Here is a 23,082-nt window from a genome sequence, read left to right on the forward strand (position 1 = left end):
TAAAGGTGTAGAAGATATTTATTTTGCCGACTATCAAAACGCGTGCATCGGTCAGGCTATGAAAGCGCAAATTAGATTCACAAGGGGCCATTCGCTTCGACAACTGTATTATATTCTAAATTGACCATGAAAAAGAATTTTACCGGAGTCTACCCCATCTAGTGCAGACTATGAAAAAACTTAACATAATCTAATCAAAAAAGTTTACCTTTTAAAATATACTTTGATAATTTGGCTGAATTTGAAAATTAGATAGAGTCAGGATTAGTTAATAATTAATCAGTACCCGCTCTTTCTATTATCTTGTTTAGGTATGTGGTAACATAACTTTTTGAAACTTTGTAATGACTAACTGACTACTGATAAATCTATCACTTTACTATTGACATCAATAAATTGACAATGTTAATAGTAAAAACAAGCTATTGTGCAATATGTAATTTCTGAAATGCGAGTTTTAATAAAATATAAAAAGTAAAACGTAAACTAAAAACGTAAACTAAAACGCAGCTAAATTAAATGTGAAATGTATCTATTTTTATCTTATCGGTTTTACATAATTTATCCTAACATTTAGCATATACAATATTCAACCCTCGTGTAGATTAGCCAGTCGAGCTTGAGGGTTCTTCAAATCACCGCCCATTCAAGAGCGCGGATTTCAATTTGATTCATATTTTTAATATTCATGATAATTACAAATGACACTTAAATATAAAATAAAATAAAGTCGTGAAATAAGTAAAATAAACGTTTCTACGTTATATAGAATATAAGATCAGATCATAAGAGATATAGACGTATATTGTTAAGCTAATTTTTATATTCGTGCAGTCGACATATTTCAAAAAAAAAAAAAAAAAATCATAAAAGCTAAATTGATTATACTCAAAATATATTTCATAATGAAATTAATATGATATATTGATTATAATGTAATTATTTTTTTACCATTATTTCAGAGACAAATCTATATTCCAAAGTAGCTTACCGGGTGAAATTCGTGCATTATTTTTTTGTCTTAAATATATAGTTTTTTTTTTAATTTTTGTAAAAATCCTGTTCTGATGAAAATAAAAAAAAAGCACAAAAATAGAATTATACAATTCGGTGCAGTAGTGCGTAAGTTATACGCGCACATACATCTCAGCAGTTCATTTTTATTTGTTAGTTATATAGATGGTGTAACTATTTGAGACGTTTTATTAATAACATTAGGAGAGTTATGTGATAATAATTCATATGCCACATTAATATGCTTCCCGTTATTCGTGTTGAGTAAATTCCAGTTTGATTAGGTGTTATCAAAGTGGAATGTCGTCGACTCATCGTCACTCAATGGTAGGATGCTTGCTGTATTAAATTTTCTGTTAATTGATAAATACTTGCCCATCGATGTGTATAATCGAATGTTCATACACAGTTCGATCTATTCCTCCGAAATATATTTTTTGGGATGTGTTAATGTTTCGTTTTGTATAAAGTTCATCGTCGTTGCTTCAACAGGAGGTGTCCACTTCGCAGTTCGTGGTCGTGGTGAAACTGGGCGAAAAGTATATGCGAAGCGACTGGTTTTTTATTTACAAACTTTAGTATTAAAATCGTTTGTATATATGTGTAAAAAGTTCAATCGTATGGGTGTAGGATACGTACATATTATATGTCTTTAAAGAAATTCAAAAGCTTTGTTCAATAGTTTGTATTCGCCTGCCAATATTTTTTTTCCAGTGTGTGAAACTAATAATTATATTTGCTCGCAAACGAAAAAAAAAACCGACTTCAATTACATCGACAAGTAATACAACTACGTTGACGAAAAATAGTCATATTGTTTTCTATATTGTTTTCTAATGTTTACGCGAATTTCCTCCCGTGACCATGGTTGCTGTAAAGTATCCGAAACGTCGGGAATCAAAAGTTAACAATAAACCGCGATAAAATCCGAAAAAAGTGTTTTATTAAATGAAAAATAGTCAAGTAAATCCGCGTTATCAAAGATTATTCCAAAAGTTGTAATCAGTTTTTTATAGGATGTTAAAAAACAACAGTTGACAATAAACACAGGTGAAGAAAATTGTATGTCGTTACATATTGAACTCGAAGCTTCGGCGGAAGTCAACTTTTGTACAACATTACAAAATTTGACTTCATATTTATAAGTGTTTTGTAGCGATTCTTAATTTAATTTAGTCCAGCAATTATTATAATCTAGTCCAGCAATATTTGAGATCATTATGGAAAAGATAAATATATACCTATTTATTGCCTGGAGATTATTTCAGACTGTCGTAGTTAGTAGATAGAATATATATTATGTATTTGAAGTATTTAATATAACCTGGGTACCCATTTTATACAAAAAAACAGTTTTTTTTAAAAGTAACTTCAAGTTCTTGCCGATCTCTATGTATGCTTTTATAATAATATACTTTATTGCACTCATAAAATACACGTAAAAACAACATAATAATAAGGTTTATGGCAAAGATGGACATATCACTGAAAGAGATTTCTTCCAGTCAACCCATGGTCATGAGTAAATGCTTTATATAGCGAGGCAAACAGTTCAAGAAGTATTTACTATTTATATTATATATATTTTACTAAACAATTAAAAACAACTAATGTCTTTCTTGTGGTCGAACACTTATCTAAGGGGTAAATGTACGAAAATGATCGTTAAAATAATGACATTCATGCGTACTAACAAAACTTTGTGCGGGACCGCTCAGTTACGGTTTCCTTTGTCCGGTGTACGGTGACCGCGTCCAAAGAGTTTGCACCGTTGCTTATACACATCGTTTAGGTGAAGTTCCTCGCTCTTGTTACTGCAATATGTTTAAAGATATCCTTTTTAATGGGTCTATATTTATATAGGGCAAGTTAAACACTTTCTTGACGATTTGACAATGACTGTTTATAGAGTAATAAATCCAAGTCTAGACGGTGCATGATGAATCAATCGTTAATCACTAGATTCTCCAGGATCACAACTGAGAAAAAAATATTTATATTCGGGTGGCAGATTCAGAACAAACATACCAATGAAGACGCACATAAAAATCGAAAAGCATTTGTTTTTTTTTTACAGTCATTGATAATTTTAGAATGCGTATGCCTGCTTATATGTAAGAATAATGTATATTTATTTTTCTTTCATTCAAATATAAAGTGGTAAAACGTAACGAAGCTAGATTAAAAAAAAATTAAACAACGCACGATTATCAGAAATCGATTGTTTGATATGCGTGTGAATTTTTTGTTTTAACTTGTATTAATAAATGTAATTGTATTAAGTTACATGTTATAGACTGAATTAGTCAAACATTGACACAGCTAAGTTTTGTTCAGTTTTGTTGCTGCTAAGAGCTGCTGCAAAACGTGATAGAATAATATAATATAGACAAACAGAGAATGTTAAATGTATCCTACCTAACCTAACATACATGATGAAATACGTATGTAGGTTTCATAATTATAAACCTGTAGGTAGATAAAAAAATGAAATATTAAACAAGTTTCTCTTATCACAAAGTTGTGAAGAAAATAAATTACAAACGTTCGATGGCAATGTACATTATGGAAGCGGGAGCGCAATTTGTTGAGGTAATGGAAAAATTCCATGGAGATCGGTCGTCTCGCTCCTAGCTCACGGGGAGACACCAGCTATACAGTAAGGGTGGAGAAAAACTGTATGAGGATTGGTGGTGTTTAATATATATTTTTAATATGATTAACATTCAATGGATATTGATTGTGATCCTTTTTTTAAACACTTTTAAAACTTATATAATTGGCTTCGACCAACGAATTTGAAATGAAAAACTATATGAGGATTAGCACTGTGTTTAATATTTTTAACCGACTGCAAAACGGAGGAGATTCTCAATTCGGTGCGAAAGAGTTGCCATTTTGGTCCTATAAAAATTTTATTCAGTTTAGCTCAGAAGTTTTATGAGCATTTTTGCTAACTTGAACGAATATAATATTCACGATACTTTGTGTACGGCTTTTTTAGGGCTAAACAATAAAATGGACTATAGTTTACCAGATCTAGATAAATTAGGACTTTACCTGCTGTAGCTTACAAAATTACGTTATAATATAAACACTATAAAGTAACAAAAAAACTACGTTAACAAAAACCGACTTAAAAAAACTAGCATCAAAAACTTTAAAACACCTCTTCTTATTCAAACCTACCATAAAATACTATTACTTGTATGTGCTACCTACTAATAGCCACCGTAGAATTTTTAGATATTTACTAACTCACAAAGACTAAGAAATATCGAAAACTATTTTTGTTAATGGTGGTTTTGATTGATCTATACAATATTATATTGAAGATAATGGCTGACGATAACAAAATAAATATACAGTTTATACATAGCGACGTCGTCACAATTTTAGTATAATTTTTTATAAAGTTTACCACCAAATTTTATGTTGTATTTCTAGAAATACATCTGCGAAAATCACATCTAAAAACGTGCGTCAGATTTTTCAAGATTTTGGAAGATACAAACAATCATTTTAAAAATAAATCAATCACTTAATTTTCCTAAACGTCTTTATAGATTAGACGAGTATACAATTTTATTATTGCTTCAGATAAAAGGGAAGATATATATTTTTTAAATGTCCATCTCTACTATATATAGATTATACAGAGACAATTTCATATACGAGAACCTTTATGTTTTCATTGCGATACGAAGGTGGGATCGTTCAAGAAAAAATACATTTTTCTTCGAAGATTTCAACAATTAAATACACGTAGTTATGTATTAAGTAGAATAAACGTTATTTTTCTTTTTCATGAAAAAGGAATTCTTAGACATATCGGACAAAGGTGTCTCGATTCGCGACAATGCGGGTATTAGACATGCCCTTACAAAGCCGGTTAAAGCCTGCAAGCCGGTCAACGAATGAGTTCCGGGCATCGTCAAGATTACCTACCACACAAAGGCAGACTTATTGGAATCTCTTATATTTATGGCGTGACTTTTATTGTGATTTTGACTGTAACACGTATATAAGGTATACTATCATCTCTAAACATTGTTTTAATTTATATGTAAAGCTGATCCGATAGACGTTGTCCATTCTTCCCTATGTATAGTCAATTTAATATTATACAAATAAATAAACTAAATTTATCATGGATTAATGCCCGTCGAAGCAGTAGTTTAATTCTCAAACCTGTGAAGACTCAAGCAGTCATCAAGTTTTCCAAAATTTACAAATTTCTCAATAGTTTTCTGATTTTTAATCGATTCAATTTCACGACATTACATTTAATAATGGTCGCCCAGAGATCGAAATTCGGCCATAATTAAAAATTAAAATTAAAGAAAACCAAAAAATAAAGAAAATAAAAAACAATCAACAAAAAAGTATAATATGCACGTGTGTGAAAATACATTGTAGTGTGTGTAATGTTTTTTTTTTAATAATCTAATATATTTTTATGCATAATTTTGAAAAAATATTAGCATTCTGCACTCCTGCTCTATATAAACTTTAAGTGTACGAAATTTCATACTCCTTCTTCCGCGCAATTTTCCTAAAAAGGTGTACAAAGTTTTTGTTTCACGTATTATAATATATAGATACCTCCATGCACTAGTGAATGAATTTTAAACCAATTCGAATGAAGAGATTGCTACAGTGTCATCAGTTGTATATTTTTACGTTTAAATAAGAAAATCGATGAAAAGTAATACATTGTTGTGTAAATAAAAGCAAAATATAAACGTAATACACCGATTGTTTTCAATAAGATGTGTATTAAATTATTATCCCGTAGGTCCAAAAAATTACATCAAAACTTTATCTTTTGTTTTTTTTTCACAAAATGTTCCAGTAGATTTGATGTTCCAGTAGATCCCCGCAAACGTTGTTTTGCCATATATTTTATTGACCCCACTAATCCCTCCCCTATAACTTAGGGGTATGAAAAATAGATGTTGGCCGATTTCCAGACCTACCTAATATGCACACAAAATTTCATAAAAATCGGTTTAGTCGTTTCGGAGGAGTATGGTAACTAGCATTGTGACACGAGAATTTTGTATACATATAAGATTGAAAATGACAAGCGAGTGTAATCGAATTGCTTAAAAATTAAATTGAGGTTCATAAAAAGCCTGTTTTAGTAAGTTACTGAAAGTGGATTTGATATTTTATAAAATTTATTTATATTTATTTCTTAATAGAGAGTTTCTATGTACACAGTATAAGGCATGTTTCCTATAATCTTTTGTAATCCTTAATAGAATCAAACAGGTGATCGTAATATTGTTGCAGTATTTTTGCTTCTCAAACTAACGATGATACAAAAATAAAATTGTGTTTTAGCTATAGTCAAAATTTTATATTTTCTTAGCGATATGATAAAAAAGTAGTTTCTATAAATTTTAACAAAACTTTTAAATTATTGTTTTTACGTATATTTATAAAAAAAAAAAAACAAAAAAAAAACATTCCACAGTTCTAGCTTTTGTGATTGATTTAGTGCCATTCTTTTCCTTTCAAAACCCATCATCAAAATGAATTGAATTTATATGGTTTCTGGAAATTTCAACGATAACAAAGACTACTTTTTCTGTCACAGCTCTTCTACCACCGAGGTAAGTTGTAACAAGTACCGAGGTAAGTTGTGACAGGTACCGAGGTAAGTTGTAACAGCATTGTTTTAGACTACGTGATTAATAAAAAATACTATTACACATTTTATTGACATAGGGAATAGAAGGATATATCTCAAGTATTTTTATGGTGAGTAAGGTGGCCAGAGCTCCTGTCTGGTCGGGGGTAGGATCGGCAATATTCTTAGGATGTTCTGGTGTTGTAAGCGCGTATAGGCTTCGGTTACCACTTACCATCAGATGACCCATATGTTTGTTTACCGACCTAGTGGTATAAAAATATTCTAAATAATTTAAGCATGTTTTTTTTTTTGCAAAAACGTACTTTAATCACTTTTTAGGATGGGTATCAACAAAACAAAATAAAACTATTCATAGACAGACCATGTGCGCGATTGGTCACTGACGTTACTGCAGCGTTTAAGTGTCAAGGGTGGTGGTGTGAGTCAGCATGCAGATATCGGTCGGTGTGCACTGGTTTCCTGTAGATAGTATGGGTCACCGAGCTATCCGTACGTACTCCAACCTTAACATCAAGGAATGCCATTTCAGTCTCGTGAACAAGACATTCGCAGTTAATGTCGAAATATCGAGCTCCGCAAAATGAAAATAAAAAGCATGGTAAATATCCCGTTTATGAATAGTTTTAGTAATAGAAGTAACCATGTTAATTTAAAATCATATATAAAACAAAATAAAATATTCCACTAATGAGAAATTATCCCATATTATATCACAAAAAATATATGGCACCTTCTAAAGGTGAGTCAGCAAACACAGCTGATATTACTTTGACGAACACATGACCGGTTTGCTATTTTTTTTGCCGGAGCTTTTGGCAATGGCCTTACTGATTCTGACGGGAACATGTTAGGGACAGTAGTATGGGGACGATTTTGGACTACAAACGATGCAAAAGCTTCAATGGTATTGTCTCTTGAAGAAACCTCTTCAAACGCTAGGTCGTAGATTTAGACACCAGCAGTTCCTTTATCATTCTTTCTTTTATTGTCATTTTGCGTACAACGTAGTTTTGTAGTAGCTTCTCGTTTGGTAGCGGCGACTACTGAGTCAAGTAGAGCAACAAGCGACAAACGTGGGTTGTTGCCACCACGCTAATTATTATAAGTAGGAAGAAATCGTCTTTGTCACAACTCTCCTCTGTCACATCATTCCTAGGTCTCCCCTACATTTTTTAAATTATAATTTGAAATAAAAATATTTTACATAGATATATAGCGTTTTCAGTGCGCATTTAACTTTGAGTATCGTAAACATAATCGACTAATACTCATAGCCTATTATCATTGGGCACATTATGACGTAGACTCCGACCGCGTCTAATACGCGATATCAAATGATTCGATCGCATTATTCACTAATACGAACTGATGCCTTCAAAGGTTCCCTTCGAAGGGAAAACGATGAATGGAGCTTATGGAATCTAATAAAGTGGGACATTTTTCGCACGGCTCGGAGCGTCTCGGCTAATTTTACTTTGCTCTTTGATTTACGTTCGATCTTCAAATATAAGTTTTATTCGATAACCTTTATTATATTTCCGAGAATTATTAAATTCTGAAACGAAATTATTTCAATTGTTATTACTTATTAAAGTTATAATTATTTTTAAAAGCGAAACACTAATTTTAAAGGTTGCTTGAAATTTTGTGTAGTATTATAGGTTATACAATAATAGAAACGGTTGGAAATGAGTTATTTTAATTTGTGTTTAGTATTTTTTTTTGTTGTTTGTGAGCATCAATTTTATTTATTTTTTCTGCTAAGTTACATACATATCCAAATAGTTCTTTGTTTACAATCAAAGTCTTCAAATAAAGAACAATAGGCGACTTTAATTACTTTGACGATGTATACATTATTTTTACTACGTGACGGTGTGGTAATATTTGAGCAATTTTACCGACTACTCAAATATTATTTATTTACTTTTATCCGAAGTATACATTAAGCACGATACATAGTAGCAAACAGGCAACAAAGGGAGTGGCAGCATTTAGCAGCGCCACAATCGGCTTATGGCCGGGCATTAAGCACTAAGCAGACATCAAATATGCATGTGCCGCTCCGCATGCACATCCCTAGTGCGAGGAAATGGTAACGCGGGCTCCGCTGCCGAAATTCGATATCATTTTACTTTTTTATGAATATGAATATTTATAAATACTGCGTTGTTAGTTATTTACGTTAAATAGTTTCTAAGCAATCATTTTAATTCATAGTTAAAAATATTTTTAGCAGGTAATTTTAATCTACTGAAAAAAAATTACGTGACAAAAGGATATAATTTTTTATTTCTCAAAAGCCCGATGAGACGTTTACGTTAAAGCTTACATTTAAACATTTTATAAACAAAGTAATTATTAATTACTAAGGTGGGTATAGCAGAGCAGAACCAATGGGGAAGTGTCTCGCTCTTTAGAAGATCACAGATAAATAATACTGCTTTCAAACAGCGTTTTTCTGCGATGAGCAAGGTGACCAGAGGCGGGAGGAGGGGGTGTTGGGGGTAGGATTTGCAACCCTATGGCATGATTCTGGTGTTGCAGGCGTCTACGAGTATAAGCTACGGCAATCGCTTACCATTAGCGTTTGTTTGCGACCCAGTTGTACAAAAAAAAAACGCACACTTTATATAATTTATTCATTAATTTCAATATATTAGGTAATTTAATTATTTTTGGTATCATTGCTGTTTATCTAATATATAAAATTCTCGTGTCACAGTTTTCGTTGCCATACTCCTCCGAAACGGCTCGACCGATTTTGATGAAATTTTGTGGGCATATCGGGTAGGTCTGAGAATAGGCCAACATCTATTTTTCATACTCCTAAGTAAGGGGGGGGGGGATTAAGCGGATTAATAACATATATGGCAAAGAAACATTTGCGGGGTCAGCTAGTATTGACATAAAATTTCCTTCCTTTTATTTTGTAAGTTTTTAATTTTGGAAGTCTAAGAAAATTTATTAATGAGCATTATATGTATCATGCTAAATGAAAGCTTATAAAAGCAAAAAAATAACTGCCGATATAAAGGTTCAGCCTGTAACATTCCACTACTAGGCATTGGCCTCTTTCTCCTTGTATGAGAAGGATTGGAGCTTAATCCACATTATTGCTCAACTGCAGGTTGGCGGATATATGAGTGTGGCGAGGCCCACAAGGATGGACGCCAGACCGGAAAGAAACATTTGCAAAATATATAAAGTGAAAATTTACTTTGAGCTCATTCTAACGACTACTTTGAAACTTACTTTTGCAAGTATGTATTTGTTATTAAGAAAGCGTTTACATAACGAGTCGTTATTTTTATTTATTTATGTAATTGTTTACAAATGAAACTTATAGAAATAAAAGAACTTTAAAGCAATATTTTTGAGTTTATTTTTTTAAATTAATACTTATATATTAGGTCTAAATTGTCGTTGAGTGTACGTTGTACGTCGTGCGGCGGCTGGCGATGGGCGGGGCGGCTCCAGCACGATCCTCCACTCGGAGATTATGTGGGCGGACTGTGAATACTTTATCACGAACCTTTTGACGGCTAGTAATGGGTGACCTTATAAGCTCTTACTTTTGGAAGGTACTAGCTATGTTGAAACATGTTTCGCTAATATTTTACTGAGATTCTGATGCAATATACGGGATTAAGACTAAAATTGACATAGGTTATACATATTTCATATAGACCTATAATGGTCTAAAAAATGGTCTTCCACGTTTATGTATTTATTACAGAAATAATTTTATATTCTTTTGACGATATTGACAACAGTTGTAGTGTATAAGATGTTTGTAGATGTATAGTGTATAAGATCACTAAGCGATTGAAGAGAAAGGTGGCCCGATCTATGGATATGAATGCTATGAAATAGAATTTTACTATATTACATTTAAATAATAGATGATTGATTAACAGGAGTAGTATTTGCATATAAAAAGACCATAATAGTTCTTTCATAATTATATGTAATAATTAATTAAAATAAAACAAGAAAGTAAATAAACCAGACATCAGATTTTAGCGTTAGAGAAGCTAGAAAGTTTAAAATATTATTTATGCTAAAGATCAAGTACGAGTAAACAGTGTAGTTAGATAAACATCGCAACCCTCACCTTATTAGCATAACAAGCGGCGTCACAAACAGCTTTAAAATAAAAGCGTAATGGCTTTATAAATACGTTTCGGAAAATATTTTCTATTAAATAAACTTCCATTTGACGTGGAGCGCTCGTATGAATAAATCATATCAAATAACTATCAGGGGAACGTCGTGGCATTCTTTTTTCACTTACCTACCATAACTTTTATTGGAATAATGAGTTTTTTCGCGACGGGAAGAGTTATCTTTTCTAGTACGAATAGGATGAATGTAAGAACATTACTATGTTGTTGTTCAGTTACGCTATTTAATAAAAAGGATTTCGTAGAAATTATAATAAAATTAAATATTCAAACTATCATTTTTAAACAAATATGTTTAAAAATCATTGAAAACATTTTTGTACTGTTTCAGGCTAAGAGCTAGCTGTAAATACCTACTTATATCTTTCAAATTCAAATGAGATTGTTATATCTTCTCTATTCTGCGTGATATTAGTTAAATTTTAAATATACCATTTTAAATGTTAGCGAAATTTAATGTAGGATTTTATTTAAAATATTTATTATTGCTTACTGCATGAATGGATGTTCAATTGGTTTATTTTAATGTTGATAATATTGTAAGTAATTGTCGGAGACCTGTCAATAGGCGAATTTCTAAATATCGACGATGTTTACTATTCAAACGACTTCAAAAAAGGAGGTAGTTCTCACTTCGACTGTATTTATACCACGACTTTATTAGCTTGGGTTGTATGTAAGTATGTATCTATGTATGTATGTATGTATGTATGTATGTATGTATGTATGTATGTAAAGGAATCTTTGAGCATAATTTTCACCAATTTCCAGAAGTTTGATTAATTTGAAACTTTGCTCATAAATCAAGCACCGATTACAATGCAATAATTCAATAACAGTTTCCCAATATCCGTTATTAGGACCGCCAGGATTAATAAATTCTTTCGTGGATCCTCTCTAAGGAAGTAAGAGAGATAAAGTTAGCGCGTGATCTGCGCAAGCCTGCAGTTTCGGACTTACTCTTTCGCTCGCTTTACAGCACAACGGAGCCAGATACTTTTTCAGGCTAGTTGCATTTTTATCTTGTTTATTCCGTACTAGCTGTTTCAAGTCCGCCTCGCGTGGCGTTTAGGCTTCGCTCCGCGCGGAATTGTTATTCTATTCGGATTGAAGAACTTGATTGCTCTAAGTTATTTAACAGGAAAAACCCCATGCAACAGTGAAGTTTTAAACAAAATGACGATATTACGAAATAGTTTGTAAGGCATTTCAATACTATCATAATTATGTCCGCAAATAATTAATTGAAAAATCAAACTAAAAATAAAAAATAAATTATAGTTTACAAAAAAAAACACGCTTTTATAGCTAATCGAACTAAAAAGTAGAAAATAAATTTTAATTACAAAGAGTTTATATTACAGTAGTTGAAGATCGAACAATCAATCATAATTAATTACTTCAAAATAAAATTTAAGTTATTAAGAGAATAATTTAATTCAGAGTAAAAAGCGTGGGGTGCTCGATATATTAAATGTAACAATTATTCTAATTGCAACTATCTATGTGCGGAGAGTTATAAAAACATAGTAAAAAGTTATGAAAATATAGTAAAACGCGTCTTTTCTTTGTTGCTTGTCATGTTGTCCGATTTAAATTTAATCGAGATTTGACAGACAGTACTTCTCGAGATATATCCAACTAGCGACCTGCCGGGCTTCGCATGGGTGCAATGCTGATACAAAATATAAAATAAATATTATTTATAATATATGCGCAAAAAATTGTGTTTATTTATGACATCAATATATTAGAAACATCTTTAAAAATATCAATGTTCCTGTACTATGTTACGCATGTATTATAAATAAAATATAAACATTCCTCTGGGATCACTCTATTTAATAAAGAAAATCGCATCAATATCCGTTGTGTAGTTTTAAAGATCTATGCGTAAAGACAGCGGGAAGCGACTTTGTTTTATGTTATGTAGTGATAACGCGTATTTACTTAACTATTACTTCGTACACCTACGTTGTACGTACCTACGTACTATGTCATAACATTTTGCTGGGTGTACCAATTATGTCGATTCTTTTTTTAATCGAAAACTGGTGATTGTCATGTGGCTTCGTTTTTAAATTTAACTGACATCTGACGAAAACTTTTTGAGTTATCTTTAAAAATGCGTATGTACTTGACAATTTTACCTACCTACCTATCTACGTGGAATTACGAGTCGATGTAAATGAAATCGGTTTTTTTTACTCGCAATCACAATTATTTTATTATTCGTATTTTATTTTAGATGTTTTTGACTTAAGATTAATTTCTTTTTACTTTTTTTAATTTAGTTCTTCACTATCTTTTTAAACGACATCAAAAAAAGGAGTAGGTTACTCAATTCGACCGTATATAATTTTTTTATGTATGTTTGGAGACAACTCCGTCGTTTATGAACCAATTTTGATATTTATTTTTTTTGGAAATGAAATATCCCTAGTTTGGTACCATGATAAGGAAACGATGGGATCCCAGAGAAATCAAGGGAAACTCTCGAGAATCCACATAACTTTTTACTGGTAGTATCGTGTGGTCATATTTAAATTTCATCGAGATCTGATTACAACTTTTGGAGTAATCTTTGATAATGCGTATTTACTTGACTATTTTTTCATCTACCTACGTTGTATTACTTTTTGATATAATTGAAGTCGGTTTTTTTTTCGTTTGCCTGCAAACACAATTATGAATTTTATTTTGAATATTATTCATTATTGTATATTACATGGATCATTGTTCATTTGGTTTATTTTGATCATCACATCACACCAGCCTATCGCATTCCACTACTGCACATAGGCCTCTACAAGCTCCAGCCAAAAATAGCGTGAACTCATGTGTTTTGCCCATAGTCACTACGCTTGGCTGGCGGGTTGGTGACCGCAGCAGCAGCAGGCAGCAGGTGACGTTGCTCGTCTCCGTCGTGCCCGTCTTCGGCTTGTATATTTCAAAGCCAGTAGTTGGATGGTTATCTCGCCATCGGTCGGCTTTTTAAGTTCCAAGGTGGTAATGGAACTATGTTATACCTTAGTAGCCTCTTACGACACCCACGGGAAAGCATTTATTTTTATGTCAACGATATTTTAAGTAATTTAAGATCACCTTTAACGCAGTAAGCAATTATCTAAATACCGTTTTTTACTTTATTAATATTATATTATTTCTCGTTAATCTAATTGTTGGTGTTATGAATGAATAAATAAATTATCAGTTCCATTCTGGCACTATTAGAAGCATATCAATGAAAATTTAAAAATACGTTTAAGTATAAGTTAGAATACCTTTTTAAATTTATTTGATTTATTCGATCTCATCACCATTCTTTTACTTGTGACATTAGAAACGTATTGTAATAATCCTTTTTTATACAAATACTTTTATATTCTTCAACGGAGCCTATTACGTTACATACAGGAATCCATCACGAAAATCCTTTCAGGTGCGAAATGTTGTAATAGGCTAAGTTCAACATTTTCAAGGCTTTACATCACATTCGCTCGTTTCAATGTTCGCAACACATTGTATTTTTCAGGCACGTTGAAAGGAAGGATTCCCTTAGGACGTCTGAGCGAATTGACGATTTAAGCCTCTATACTTTACTGTGATTGACTGGAAGACTACGCGGAGCCGGAAATGTGAAATATTAATGTAGTTTTGATAAATTTCATGACATTACTAAATTATTAATAAAGAACTTCAACGGTAATATTAATAGATAATAAAGCATATTAATTTTAATAAATTGGTATTAAAGTATATCTATATTATAAATATCAATATTCAAGATTTAGATTGACAAAAAAAAAAACCGCGTGGTGTCGTGGGACACCAGATAGGAACAAAGTTCCTTATTATAAAATATTAATTTCAAGTTCTATTCGAGGTTTAAAGAAAAGAATTATTCGGGTAGGTATTCTTTTTTATTATGATTTTTTTTATCGATAAAAATGAAAAAAAAAAACTACTTTACAAAATTATCTTAACATCTTTATTTTATTTACAATGATTTATAAAATATATAATAATTATCAAATCATATAGGTAATACTAGCAAACTGCAATAATAATGACAGTCATCACGTAGACTATACATTAGACACTGTATAGCCATCATATATGACAATACATAAAAATGTTACGCTTTTTTTAACGTTTTTTGCCGCGTCGGGTACCCCTCTGCAACTTCCCATAAAGAACTTTGCTCCAATAAAGATTGAGAAACTGATAATATTTTAGTAAGTACTTAAAAATATAGTGCACGAGTGTGTAATAATTATTTACTATGGAACAAATGTGTTAAATGAACTTACTTTAAAAATATTATATCAAAAATACATACGATAAAAAATTAAAATAAATAAAGTTATAAAATAATTTTATATTTAAATATTGATGGAATAGGCGGAGTCGTTAGAGAAATCATAGCGTGCGTCTGACGCTGCGCCTTATTGTTGACTTCGTCAGACTCTCTAATTATTGCACTGCTGCTGACATCTCAACACAATCAATAATTCTCTATACCTTTTATAAACTTTACACAATAAAAACATACACAGTTACAACATAGGTAAATGTAGGTACGTTAAATGGTAGGTATAGCGAAATTTTTGTAAATTTTATTTTACATGCAATTTTAAATTTTATTTTAATTTCAATTATAATTTTATGACTAAAACTGTATTTTTTATTATTTTTCTCTGAAATGTCACGCCGAAACAAATGGATGAATTTGGAAAGTTTTGAATACAGGCCTCCAGCTAGGACATTGGACAATAAATAAATAGAGATATACCTACTAACTAAAACACGCGATGACGCGTTGGCACAACGCTCACAGCACTGGTTTGTGGTTGTTGCGCTGGCAGTTGCTGGTTCGATCTCCACATATGACAAACATTTGTATTGGCCATACAGATGTTTGCCGTGGTCTGGGTGTTTGTGCAGTCCTTTTTCTACGTGGGGAAAGAGGCCTATGTCCAGCAGTGGGATATTACTAAAAAAAAATTATCTTGTTTGTCACGAAATTTACTACGTCATAATTATATAAACAAGTAAAATAATTAATTTGATTTAATTAATTTAATTTTTATAATTTTCAAACTAAGTAAAAACCTACACTAACTAACTAACCTACTTGAACCTCGGGACAATCTTTTTTATCATGTAAATTGTGTAATGACTTTATATATTGATAGTTAGATTTCCTTTAATTTATTATTGAAACAAAAACTTCAATGACGAACGACTAACGTAATTTTAAGTTTTAAAAGTTGTTTCTTTAATACTTTGGTTATTATATAAAAAAGACAACCAATAAAAAATATTCTTAAAACTTAGGCCTTTATTCAAACCTTAATTAATAGTTGCTAAATTAATTTAGGTTGAATAAATTAAACAGAAAGGAAATTCAAATAGTATTTACATAATATTATTATGAAAATTACTACAAAAAAATTACATTTTTAATGAATTAGGACATGTCAATAATAGGAATATTTCTTTAGTATTAAGAATATTTTATCAAAATAAATAATGAAATCTTATAATTATTGTAATAATCTATACATTTTGATATATATTCGGCATCAAATATTTAATAAAAATGGGTAGTGTCGATTTGTTGAAGTAACACTCGATTTCCCGCCGCCCCGGGTCTCTAATCTTGTTGCTGCTCCCGCTACTCAGTTAAAATCGCAAGGCTAATAAAATATTTTGACCCTTTTACTAGATGAATACGCCCACTGTGTGGTATACTCGCTCACAACTACATTTATTGATATGATACTTTTTGAGTTTATCCCGGACATACATACAGACAAACAGATAAACAGACAAAAATTCAAAAAACAAAATTTTTGGCTTCGGTATCGATTGTAGATCACACCCCAAATATTCTTTAAAAAAAATATTCAATGTACAGTTTTGACTTTCCTACCATTTTATTATATGTATAGATATGACATGGTTGCGTCCTCGAAACATTTTCATAGCATAAAGTAAGACAATAAGAAAGAAAGTTATTTTAGTACACTATCAATTTAATAGGTAAATAAATAATAACGATTAACTTATATATTGTAGTATTTCTTACACCGGTTAGTTTTCATAATGTATTCACCAGCAAAAAGAAACATGACTTTTGCATTGTTATAGCTTTTTTATTAATGTTGCAAAGAAATTATTTTATCGTTTAAGATATGTCTATAAACTAATTCATAGCCCTAATAATTTATATTTTATATCTATTCTTATTATTATAGAAAAAATTCTGGATAAGTAAGGAAAATAACTCCGGATTATTCAGAAACAAAAAAGACTATACAAAACGTTTTTTATACTACTTGGACTGCAAACAAGTGTACGGATCATCTGATGACTCCTGTAACACCAAAAGCATCGAAAGCGCGCAACCCCAGGAGCTCGGTACTCACCACAGGAACACAACACTGCTTGAAAGCAGTGTTTTGTAGCTGTAATCTTCTGTAAGGTCGAGTACTACCCCAGTTTGGCTGCTCCAGATTTTGAGCAGGATATTTTTCCTGCTGTGCCCTACCTCAGTTAAACTACCTGATGACTTACTGACTGATTGATGACCATTACTACAAGTGAAGCAGCAAATGTTAAACAATAATTTTTAAAACAAGTATGTTATTGTTTATTTATTTATATTAGTAGACACAAACCGTAGTGGGAAAAATATTACAAACGTTTATACTAGGTCATAGCTTATTCCTTTAAGAAATATCTTCCATTAATCCAATGGCAGGATTAGTAATGTACATTATAAATTTTTTCAGTGCATTTTATTATTAAGAATGTAAAACTTTTAACCGCGCATGTATCAAAAGTCCCCCCGTAACTATTCGGATGCGACAATAATTGAAATTTGTGCCCGGAGGCATTCATGGCAAATAACTTTATTCAGCATTTAGCTTCCAATTTGCAAGGCGTGTGTTTAGTGACGCAAGGAGCTGGGGTGTCAATCTGATTGTTTTTAAAAAGAAAAATATTGCTATCTTAAAATTTCTTGTATCTGTTTAGGTTTTTGGTTAGAAACTCATTTTTAAAATTATATGATTGATTTTCTATTTATTTTTAATTGTTTTAGTTAGTTTGTATATAAATGGGAGGTTATTTTAATTAAATAATTTTTCTTTATACGATCTATCGTACTTCGTAGCATCGTGTTTCATTAACTCTTAGCTACGTTGATAAAATTGATTGTTGATTTAAATATTTTCTTTAACTTTAAAAACATTAATATGTTTTTAAAGTAAACAAAAATATTTAATTTCAATTAGCATTTAACAATAAATAAAGTTTAATATAAATAGTGCGTATTTTGAAATACGCCCACAGTTTCCAAACTGTGTTTGTGTGAAATAAACGCAAAAATACTGTAATATATTACTGTAACTAAAATAAGTAATTTCCCTTAGGTATATACAATTAATAAGCATATTTTTTTATTTTTTTAAAAATCTCCATTCGAAGAACAAATATTTCTAAGTAAATATTATTCTAAGAATCATTTGCGTGATAGAGAGAGAGATTTATTTCTTTTGGGAGGGAATTAAGGATAAACAAAACTCCGATTTTTTTTATTTTATATGTGACCACATAATAATAATTTATTACATTATTACGCGTTTTTCTCTGTCCCATGATTACCATGTATTGCAGGAAAAAATTCATGAATAAATTTTGTTCTTTAAATATAAAACAAAACTGTATAAAAAAATATTAATGTTCTTGTGGCGCAGGTAAATACAAGCAAGTAACATGTTTATACTTCCATGTAAATATCATCAGTTGTATGACGTAGTTAGTCTGCAATGTTTAGTTTACAGCAGATTAAACCAAGTGGCGTGAGTGTTCCCACATGGAAAAATCACGTGACCAGTTCTGCTTTCATACAACCAAGTTTTTTCAAACATACGTACATTTATTGTAATTTTAATTAATTTTTAAGGTTGGTACACTGTTTCAAGGTATGTGCTTTATGAAAAACATATATTTACTTTATTAGTAATGTAACATAGTAATATATTAAAGGGTGAAATGTTATCAGTATACTTTGTTACTGGCGTTTTACATTACACCACTATTTAATAATTTCTTCAGCCTATCGCCGTGACTGGACTGGACAAAACCCTCCTCTAGTTCGCGTCAGACATTCCAGTTTTCCGCAATCCTCATCCAGCCTCCAGCGGCAATCTTACGTAGATCGTCGGTCGAGCAGCGGTCCGAAGGATGTCCCACACTACGTTTGCCTACACGAGGTCTCCACTCCAGAACACGCCTGATCTAGTGGTCATCGGTTCTGCGACACAGGTGACCCCACTGCCACTTCAACTTGCTAATTCTGTGGGCTGTGTCGGTTACTTTTGTTTTCTCGTAGACAGTCTCATTTCTAGTCACCTCTTTGAGAGAGACTTTAAGCTTAGCCCATTGAGCGACACTAAACTTGTGGACTATTCCCTTCGTCAGTGTCGTTCACGTCTCAGCGCCGTGTGTTAAAACAGTCAGAACGTATTGAGACACAGACGTAACAGTATGCATCACGTATATTTACATTATATAAAAGCTCAAAGGGCAGCCTAGGCCCCATTCCTAGCAAAGGCACCTTGTAATGTGGAGAAAAGTTGCTTAAACTCTATTTCAGATATCCGATATACCAATGACATACGTTTTTCTGTTTTAACATCAAATTTATTTTTATCGCTTAGATATTTCTTTTCTAAACCTAACAATTAAAGGTAACAAAAATGGTACTGACAAAATGTTCTTAACTATGAAGCTTCAAGATTTTTTCTCCTTAATAAATAAATTTAAGTATACAGTTAAAAAAAATTTAAAGTAAAAAAATACAAACAAAGTATTTCTATTTTAAATTTAAATTATCTCAATGGTCCCCCGTACAAAATGCCGGAATTAATTGTGCCGTGTATATTGGTTCCGCTTAATTGGCTCGATTATGACGCCCGCCCGCTGGCTCGCGACGAATATAATTACTGGCTTCAAACTTCGATATTACCACCTCGTTAGAAAAAAACGTGCTGTTACTTGAAGATATCGATAATTTTGTTATTCCAGACAAGTGTTCTAATATTCGTATTTTTTGTAATTCGTATAAAATAGCAGATTAATTTGTATATTTATCATATATACGATTACAAAAAATAATTTTTAACAAAAAAAAAAACCGACTTCAAAAAGGAAACTAAAAAGTGAAAAATAAATTTATTTAGTACAAAGTAATTCGTATTTTGATTTAGTTAATCAGAAATGATTAAATAAATATTTCATAATTTTATATTGGTGATAATATTATTAATTAGTAAGAAAGTGAAGGGCTTTACTACGACAATTTTGGAATCAAAAAACGGGATTCACATTTATACATTGCAAAAATACGTTAAATTAATTTTTATCGACAAGACTTACTTGACAAGCCCGTCTTCGAAAAATGTAAAACAAAGTAGACGTCAAAGTAGCTCGCATAATTAAATTATGCGCGCCTCTTAATAATAACAAACCTGGCAAAGCGCCAAAAACATCCATTACCTGAAGAGAGATACAAGACAAAATTTTAATTTATTAACCTTATTGACTCTTTGTTTCAAATTAATTGAAGTGAGTAATAATATAAGTAATTTTACTTATTTATCTCCACGAATTTTCAACTAAAGTCTTTTTTGTGTTTTCAGTAAAGACATAATTGCGTTTAATATAAATTTAGTTAACAATATTACGCGCTAACAAAAGATAGGCAAAGTGAGAGAAAATTTAATTTTGCATATTTTTATTTTAGATTTTAGTTTATTGGTAATAAATAATGTAATAACACAAGAACTTAGGTTAAAGATCTTTATTTTCTCATTTAATACCATACAGTCATTTGCACGAGAAATAACAACATTTACATAACAGATTTAGTCACAGTCGAGTTTGTATGTGTAAATTAAAGTTAGAAATAGGAAATGCCGTTTAACCTTTTATTTTAAATATAATACTGTATCCAGAACTAACGCAATGTGCATCTGTCTGCCCACTTGCTCGAGGCGCATTCTCTAATTATATTGTAACATAACACTATAATGTTCGCCTCAAGCACGAGCTTCCCTATGTGATATCATTAATTTATAAAGAGATTTGTTTATTGTTTACCTACTTTTAATAGATTTTCAATTCGATAAAGTCTTTTTTGTTGACTATGATACGGTAAGTGTATTTTTTTTTACTTTGACTCATTTTTGATAAAAAGATGTGGTAGTTTCAAAAAATGTATAGGTACTACTTTATATGTGTGTACTTACACATTACACACACACACAATGTTGAGGTACAACTACAATAATAGATCAGTTTTGCAGTGAATACATACAAAATCTTAAGTCTAAAAAATTAACAACCGAAGAATGCACAACAGAACTAACATAATTGTGTTTGCTCGCAAACGTAAAAAAACCGACTTCAATTACATCGAACAGTATACAACGTAGGTAGACGTGAAAATAGTCAAGTGAATAGGTACTAATTATTAGAAATACCCAATGAATAATGAATTATTGAAATTGATACACGCAGTAAAAAATTAAAAAAAAAAAAAAATCAAGTAAAGAAATATGCTCGAATTGAGAACCTCCTGAAGTCGGTTAAAGCACATAGTGCTTTTTAGCTATTTGGTACATCTGAGCAAACACAATGTATTTAAGTTAAAGGCGTCAATATATTTTCAAATAATTTAATTAAAAAAAAACTTGTAGGTAAACAGAATAATTTCAACGGAACTTTACTTAAAACGCTGACATTATATTTGATGGGCAGATGTATCAACTCATAATTTGACTGCGTAATCTACGTAACACCGCCTTATATGTTCAAAAATAAAGTCGAAATTCACTTACATTTTCTTCCATCGCAAGTAAATAAAACCTTGCGGGGTATGTTACGAGCTTCCGTATAACTCTCCGTACATTACGCGTTGTTTGAGGGCGGAGGGCACTTTGCAGCTTTGCTTCCGGCGTATGTGAACTATGTTGCCTCGCCTGTCAGTTCGTTTCTATGGATATTAACGTTTTGTAACGAATCTTTTCGTTTTTTTTTTAATTATTTTTGAAGTAAAACCTCTATACTCACGCTTGACATGGGGAGTAAATTGGAGAATGCGAGACGACAGCGTTACGAAAAGTGTGACTGGGCGAGGCGAGGGGAGGTTGAGACGGAGATATAAGTTACGTACAATAGAAAGAGAGAGAGAGAGAATAACATTTTATATAAACCTATAGTAATGTTTCGTATATAACTAAAGAAGTTTTAAGTCGTGTGGTCAAAGCGCACTGCTTTATTTTTATGAAGGGCATTTACATAGTTTATTGATCTGATTGTTTATTAAGGAATAATTTACCAGGCAGTATTAATTAAATTGAAAAATATATATTTTTTTTTTTTATATTCTAATACTTCGTCGAAGGTTTTGATTGAGATTATAATTGAAATTTTATATAAAACTTAACGAAGATTTAATCTTTATTTGTTTTTATAATTTGCAAGATAGAACGATGTTTGATGAATTAGAAATCAAATGCGATTTATGCGATGCGACATTAGACGCCTGTTAATTTTGTATCAATTTAAATAACGTTAAAGGCTTTAACGTACACTAGCTGTTCCCGCGACTTCGTCCGCGTGAAATTTAACAAAAAAGTTATTGTTCAGTTCGCCGAGTTATAAAAGTAGCTTAAGTTACTCCTTGCTACATCAGCTATCTGCCAGTGAAAGTCAAAATCGGTCCAGGCGTTTCAGAGATTAGCCGGAAGAAATAGACAGACAGAAAATAATTGTAAAATATGTTATTTTGGTACTTGTACCGTGTATATGCATTATGTGCGATGCATACATCCATATGCGTTTAGTATAAAGCGGTTATTTTAATATTACAAACAGACATTCCAATTTTATTTATTTGTATAGATTTATATATGCATTTGAAACAATTTGTGTGTAGTAAAATTCTTCTTCAGTTGGATCACGTATCTTTGGTTTTAATACAAGTCAACATTGACTAGCTCTTTGGCTGTTTCTGCTCCAAGGGTTGTGGATTCTATTCCCGCCTGAGTCTTTGTGTATTATTCATATTTATTTCTATATCTATTGTTATCTACTGTTACCTAAATTGCTTACCGTAGAAACAGTCTACCGTGTGTGTGTGTG

Source organism: Melitaea cinxia, chromosome 18, assembly GCF_905220565.1.
Source record: "Melitaea cinxia chromosome 18, ilMelCinx1.1, whole genome shotgun sequence".
Taxonomy (NCBI): Eukaryota; Metazoa; Arthropoda; class Insecta; order Lepidoptera; family Nymphalidae; genus Melitaea; species Melitaea cinxia.